Raw genomic sequence first — 8,509 nt, forward strand, 5'->3', positions numbered from 1 at the left:
GGCGTCAATGGACAACTTAATTTAGCACAAAAATCTCTACTCATATAGCTTCTATCCGCACCCGAATCAAATAAAACGTAAGCAGATTTATTGTCAATAAGAAACGTACCCGTAACAAGCTCCGGGTCTTCCTGTGCCTCTACCGCATTAATATTGAAAACTCTTCCACGGCCTTGTCCATTCGTGTTCTCCTGGTTCGGGCAATTTCTAATAATGTGGCCTGGTTTTCCACATTTATAACAAACTACATTGGCATAACTTGCTCCGACACTACTTGCTCCGCCATTACTCGTTCCGACACCATTTGTTCCTTTCGTTCTATTAACCCCTGGTCCGTAGACCTCACACTTCGCCGCGCTATGACCATTTCTTTTACACTTGTTGCAAAATTTGGTGCAGAACCCCGAGTGATTCTTTTCACACCTTTGGCATAGCTGCTTCTGATTGTTGTTGTTGTTGCGGTTATTATTGTTGTTGGGATGATTGTTGTAGTTGCTGTTGTTGTTGTTGTTGTTGTTGTTGTTGGGCCGTTTGTTGTAGTTGCGATTGATGTTGCGATTGTTGGGATAATTGTTGCGATTATTGTTGTAATTGCTGTTGTTGTTGTATTGGTGATTCTTATCACCGTTTTCCTCCCACTTTCTTTTAACTTGCTTCACATTGGCCTCTTCAGCAGTCTGTTCTTTAATTCTTTCTTCAATCTGGTTCACTAGTTTGTGAGCCATTCTACTTGCCTGTTGTATGGAGGCGGGCTCGTGTGAACTTATATCTTCTTGGATTCTTTCCGGTAATCCTTTCACAAACGCGTCGATCTTCTCTTCCTCATCTTCGAATGCTCCCGGACACAATAGGCACAATTCTGTGAATCGTCTTTCGTACGTGGTAATATCAAATCCTTGGGTTCGTAACCCTCTAAGTTCTGTCTTGAGCTTATTGACCTCGGTTCTGGGACGGTACTTCTCGTTCATCAAGTGCTTGAATGCTGACCACGGTAGTGCGTACGCATCATCTTGTCCCACTTGCTCTAGATAAGTATTCCACCATGTTAACGCAGAACCTGTGAAGGTATGCGTAGCGTACTTCACTTTGTCCTCTTCAGTACACTTACTTATGGCAAACACCGATTCAACCTTCTCGGTCCACCGTTTCAATCCGATCGGTCCTTCGGTTCCATCAAATTCTAAAGGTTTGCAGGCAGTGAATTCTTTGTAGGTGCATCCTACACGATTTCCTGTACTGCTAGATCCAAGGTTATTGTTGGTATGTAGCGCAGCCTGTACTGCGGCTATGTTTGAAGCTAGAAAAGTACGGAATTCCTCTTCATTCATATTCACGGTGTGTCGAGTAGTCGGTGCCATTTCCTTCAAAATAGTTAAATGGAACAAGTTAATCATACAGAATATTAAGAGTAGTTAATAGTATTTCGTAGCATAATATGAACTCATTTATAAAAGCTTTTTCTTCATATTAGCGTTTTATAAGTTTAAATTCGGGTAGTACCTACCCGTTAAGTTCATACTTAGTAGCTAATATACAATTCAACTACTACAATTCTATATGAAAAACTGATTATAATAATATTTCGCGTTCAAACTTTTATACAATATTTTACAAACTTACAATACCGCTTATTTTACATAAAGCATGAAATATAGCACACAATAACTTTGATACAAGATAGTTGTGAAGACAATTCTAGCTAGTACACAAGTCGTTCAGCAAAGGCAATAAAGACACGTAATTCATACGTCCAGAAACAAGTCATGCATTCTGGTTTTACTAGGACTACTTCCCATCCTTGGTCTTGTGCAACATAACCGTTATGGCCGTTGATAAGACAGCGTGTTGTAACGTCATCAAAGGGACGAGGGTTACGTAATGTCCAACAGTCCCGTAATAATCTAAAAACCTCATTTCTTACCCCAATTACCGACTCCGTCACTTGTGGAAACGTTTTGTTTAATAGTTGTAGCCCGATGTTCTTGTTCTCACTTTGGTGAGAAGCGAACATTACTAATCCGTAAGCATAACATGCTTCTTTATGTTGCATGTTAGCCGCTTTTTCTAAATCACGAAGTCCAATATTCGGATATATTGAGTCAAAATAATTTCTTAACCCGTTGCGTAAAATAGCATTTGGGTTCCCCGCAATATATGCGTCAAAGTAAACACATCGTAACTTATGGGTTTCCCAATGTGATATCCCCCATCTTTCAAACGAAAGTCTCTTATAAACCAAGACATTCTTGGAACGTTCTTCGAATGTCTTACAAACTGATCTCGCCTTAAATAGTTGTGCCGAAGAATTCTGGCCGACTCTAGACAAGATTTCATCAATCATGTCTCCGGGTAGGTCTCTTAAAATATTGGGTTGTCTATCCATTTTGTGTTTTTAAACTGTAAAATAGACAAGAGTTAGATTCATAAAAAAAATACTTATTAATACAAGCAATTTTTACATATATCATAAAGCATAAGAACACTATATTCCATATATTACACCACACGAATACAACTATCTTATTCCGACTCGCTCGTTTCTTCTTCTTCGGTTTTGGTTCGTTTTGCCAAGTTTCTAGGGATATATGATGTTCCCCTAATACGAGCCGTCGTTGTCCACATTGGTTTAGAAAAACCTGGTGGTTTAGAGGTTCCCGGGTCATTGTTACAACTTAAGGACTTCGGGGGTTGACGATACATATAAAGTTCATCGGGGTTGGAATTAGATTTCTCTATTTTTATGCCCTTTCCCTTATTATTTTCTTTTGCCTTTTTAAATTCAGTTGGGGTAATTTCTATAACATCATCGGAATTCTCGTCGGAATCCGATTCATCGGAGAATTGGTAATCCTCCCAATATTTTGCTTCCTTGGCGGAAACACCATTGACCATAATTAACTTTGGTCGGTTGGTTGAGGATTTGCTTTTACTTAACCGTTTTATTATTTCCCCCACCGGTTCTATTTCTTCATCCGGTTCCGATTCTTCTTCCGGTTCCGATTCTTCTTCCGGTTCCGACTCTTCTTCCGGTTCCTCTTCGGGAACTTGTGAATCAGTCCACAAATCATTCCAATTTACATTTGACTCTTCATTATTATTAGGTGAGTCAATGGGACTTGTTCTAGAGGTAGACATCTATCACATAATATCAAACACGTTAAGAGATTAATATATCACATAATATTCATATGTTAAAAATATATAGTTTCCAACAAAAATGTTAAGCAATCATTTTTAAAGAAAACACGGTCGAAGTCCAGACTCACTAATGCATCCTAACAAACTCGATAAGACACACTAATGCAAATTTTCTGGTTCTCTAAGACCAACGCTCGGATACCAACTGAAATGTCCCGTTCTTATTGATTAAAAACGTTCCATATTAATTGATTTCGTTGCGAGGTTTTGACCTCTATATGAGACGTTTTTCAAAGACTGCATTCATTTTAAAACAAACCATAACCTTTATTTCATCAATAAAGGTTTAAAAAGCTTTACGTAGATTATCAAATAATGATAATCTAAAATATCATGTCTACACACGACCATTACATAATGGTTTACAATACAAATATGTTACAACAAAATAAGTTTCTTGAATGCAGTTTTTACACAATATCATACAAGCATGGACTCCAAATCTCATCCTTATTTAAGTATGCGACAGCGGAAGCTCTTAATAATCACCTGAGAATAAACATGCTTAAAACGTCAACAAAAATGTTGGTGAGTTATAGGTTTAGCCTATATATATCAAATCATAATAATAGACCACAAGATTTCATATTTCAATACACATCCCATACATAGAGATAAAAATCATTCATATGGTGAACACCTGGTAACCGACAATAACAAGATGCATATATAAGAATATCCCCATCATTCCGGGACACCCTTCGGATATGATATAAATTTCGAAGTACTAAAGCATCCGGTACTTTGGATGGGGTTTGTTAGGCCCAATAGATCTATCTTTAGGATTCGCGTCAATTAGGGTGTCTGTTCCCTAATTCTTAGATTACCAGACTTAATAAAAAGGGGCATATTCGATTTCGATAATTCAACCATAGAATGTAGTTTCACGTACTTGTGTCTATTTTGTAAATCATTTATAAAACCTGCATGTATTCTCATCCCAAAAATATTAGATTTTAAAAGTGGGACTATAACTCACATTCACAGATTTTTACTTCGTCGGGAAGTAAGACTTGGCCACTGGTTGATTCACGAACCTATAACAATATATACATATATATCAAAGTATGTTCAAAATATATTTACAACACTTTTAATATATTTTGATGTTTTAAGTTTATTAAGTCAGCTGTCCTCGTTAGTAACCTACAACTAGTTGTCCACAGTTAGATGTACAGAAATAAATCGATAAATATTATCTTGAATCAATCCACGACCCAGTGTATACGTATCTCAGTATTGATCACAACTCAAACTATATATATTTTGGAATCAACCTCAACCCTGTATAGCTAACTCCAACATTCACATATAGAGTGTCTATGGTTGTTCCGAAATATATATAGATGTGTCGACATGATAGGTCGAAACATTGTATACGTGTCTATGGTATCTCAAGATTACATAATATATAATACAAGTTGATTAAGTTATGGTTGGAATAGATTTGTTACCAATTTTCACGTAGCTAAAATGAGAAAAATTATCCAATCTTGTTTTACCCATAACTTCTTCATTTTAAATCCGTTTTGAGTGAATCAAATTGCTATGGTTTCATATTGAACTCTATTTTATGAATCTAAACAAAAAAAGTATAGGTTTCTAGTCGGAAAAATAAGTTACAAGTCGTTTTTGTAAAGGTAGTCATTTCAGTCGAAAGAACGACGTCTAGATGACCATTTTAGAAAACATACTTCCACTTTGAGTTTAACCATAATTTTTGGATATAGTTTCATGTTCATAATAAAAATCATTTTCTCAGAATAACAACTTTTAAATCAAAGTTTATCATAGTTTTTAATTAACTAACCCAAAACAGCCCGCGGTGTTACTACGACGGCGTAAATCCGGTTTTACGGTGTTTTTCGTGTTTCCAGGTTTTAAATCATTAAGTTAGCATATCATATAGATATAGAACATGTGTTTAGTTGATTTTAAAAGTCAAGTTAGAAGGATTAACTTTTGTTTGCGAACAAGTTTAGAATTAACTAAACTATGTTCTAGTGATTACAAGTTTAAACCTTCGAATAAGATAGCTTTATATGTATGAATCGAATGATGTTATGAACATCATTACTACCTTAAGTTCCTTGGATGAACCTACTGAAAAAGAGAAAAATGGATCTAGCTTCAATGGATCCTTGGATGGCTCAAAGTTCTTGAAGCAAAATCATGACACGAAAACAAGTTCAAGTAAGATCATCACTTGAAATAAGATTGTTATAGTTATAGAAATTGAACCAAAGTTTGAATATGATTATTACCTTGTATTAGAATGATAACCTACTGTAAGAAACAAAGATTTCTTGAGGTTGGATGATCACCTTACAAGATTGGAAGTGAGCTAGCAAACTTGAAAGTATTCTTGATTTTATGAAACTAGAACTTTTGGAATTTATGAAGAACACTTAGAACTTGAAGATAGAACTTGAGAGAGTTCAATTAGATGAAGAAAATTGAAGAATGAAAGTGTTTGTAGGTGTTTTTGGTCGTTGGTGTATGGATTGGATATAAAGGATATGTAATTTTGTTTTCATGTAAATAAGTCATGAATGATTACTCATATTTTTGTAATCTTATGAGATATTTCATGCTAGTTGCCAAATGATGGTTCCCACATGTGTTAGGTGACTCACATGGGCTGCTAAGAGCTGATCATTGGAGTGTATATACCAATAGTACATACATCTAAAAGCTGTGTATTGTACGAGTACGAATACGGGTGCATACGAGTAGAATTGTTGATGAAACTGAACGAGGATGTAATTGTAAGCATTTTTGTTAAGTAGAAGTATTTTGATAAGTGTATTGAAGTCTTTCAAAAGTGTATAAATACATATTAAAACACTACATGTATATACATTTTAACTGAGTCGTTAAGTCATCGTTAGTCGTTACATGTAAGTGTTGTTTTGAAACCTTTAGGTTAACGATCTTGTTAAATGTTGTTAACCCAATGTTTATAATATCAAAAGAGATTTTAAATTATTATATTATCATGATATTATGATGTACGAATATCTCTTAATATGATATATATACATTAAATGTCGTTACAACGATAAACGTTACATATATGTCTCGTTTCAAAATCATTAAGTTAGTAGTCTTGTTTTTACATATGTAGTTCATTGTTAATATAATTAATGATATGTTTACTTATCATAATATCATGTTAACTATATATATAACCATATATATGTCATCATATAGTTTTTTTACAAGTTTTAACGTTCGTGAATCACCGGTCAACTTGGGTGGTCAATTGTCTATATGAAACCTATTTCAATTAATCAAGTCTTAACAAGTTTGATTGCTTAACATGTTGGAAACATTTAATCATGTAAACATCAATCTCAATTAATATATATAAACATGGAAAAGTTCGGGTCACTACAAGTAACTCATAAAATCTCAACCGCATATCATCCACAAACAAGTGGACAAGTTGAAAATACCAACCGAGCTTTAAAACGTATTCTAGAGAAAACCGTAGGATCAAATCCAAAGGAATGGTCCATTAAATTGGAGGATGCACTCTGGGCTTTTAGAACAGCCTACAAAACTCCAATTGGAACCACACCTTTTAGACTTGTTTATGAAAAAGCATGTCATCTTCCAGTAGAAATTGAACACAAAGCATTTTGGGCTTTGAAGACATGTAATCTTGATTTACATGAAGCCGGACGTCTACGATTAAGTCAACTAAACGAATTAGAAGAATTAAGACATGAAGCATACGATAATTCGATAATCTATAAAGAAAGAACGAAGAAATGGCATGATAAAAGAATCAGAAGTTCAAAAGAATTTAAAGAAGGAGACAGAGTTCTTCTTTTCAATTCACGATTCAAGCTATTTCCTGGAAAATTGAAATCAAGATGGTCTGGACCATTCATAGTCAAAAGAGTTTTCCCATACGGAACGATAGAATTGATAAATTCAAATGGGATTGAATTTAAAGTTAATGGTCACAGAGTTAAACATTACATACATGGTCCGATGGAAGTCGACAACGAAGTTAATCACAATTTCGACACCACAGCTAACTAAGTGTGGGGAGAATCAAGTCTTTAAAGGATAATATGTATTTCTGTTAGAGTTAGATTGTCTGTTTTCGTGTAGTTCTCGAAAATGGAACCCGAATGGTCTTTCCCTAGGAGACCCTAAAGAACTAGTCTTCTCCCCCCATTCTGAATTTTTTTTTTTTTTTAGGTTTTTACGAAATGAAGACTGCCTGTGAACTAAACCATGGTCTAATGCTACACGCTTTGATCACTAAACGTAATAATGACATACTACCGAGTGAACTAGTATCAGTAATCAGAGAAAGAATGGACGGAGTTAGAAAAGAATCCAGATGCGAAGATAATAAGTTACAATTTGGTAAAGGAAAATCAAAATCCGCAGCGAAAAGAAAAGCACGACACCTAGAAAGATGTCACAAATGCGGAAAATGGTCACATGGAGGTAAATGTTCAAATAATCAAACCTATTCAAATACCGAATTTGTTACTTTATGCAGAGACGGACCGTTCATATGTTTAGAAGAAAAGACACTGAATGCTCGAGGTTACGCCTATGTAGCCATGGAAAACCAATTAAACCGACTATCTTATGAATGGGATAGATCATATAACTAAGAAATGTATTTCACAGGTATGTCTGTACAGTTTTTATTTTTATTTTTTAACCTTTTGATAATAAACGCTAATTTGTTCGCAAAAAAGTATTAAATTGGTATTGAATAAAATTAGGTTTGGCGACCGAAATTATTGATATCATTCAAAAATTTATTACATCACTGCGAAATTTAACGTTTATTCTTAAGGTATAAATATCTTTAATCAATCAAACCAAAATATTTCAAAAATTCGTCATGAGCTAAATTAGGTTTTAGAACCGAAATTACTTTACCGAAAAGAGGGTCGCATATTTTTGATAATATTTGATTGATTAAAGTGGGATAAAAAGACAAAAAGATTTTTAATTTTATTTTTACCATGTTTTTTTAAAATTAATATTTAAATCTTAAATTAATATTGTAAACTTTGTAAAAACAATATATTTAAAATTGTAAATATTTGAAAAATTAATATAAGTTTGGTGTGAATTTATAATATGAATTTTTAAATTAAGTTTGGTGTGAATTTTTAAAATATGAATTTTTAATTTTATGCATTTCAAATTTTAAGTTTGGTGTGAATTTTTAATATTAATTTTGAATTTTATATTCAAGTTGTGTGAATTTAAAAACAAAAATTTACTTTATCTCATTAAGTTAAAAATATGATTTTTAAAATTCGTCGTA

The sequence above is a fragment of the Rutidosis leptorrhynchoides genome, chromosome 7, assembly GCF_046630445.1.
Source record: "Rutidosis leptorrhynchoides isolate AG116_Rl617_1_P2 chromosome 7, CSIRO_AGI_Rlap_v1, whole genome shotgun sequence".
NCBI lineage: Eukaryota > Viridiplantae > Streptophyta > Magnoliopsida > Asterales > Asteraceae > Rutidosis > Rutidosis leptorrhynchoides.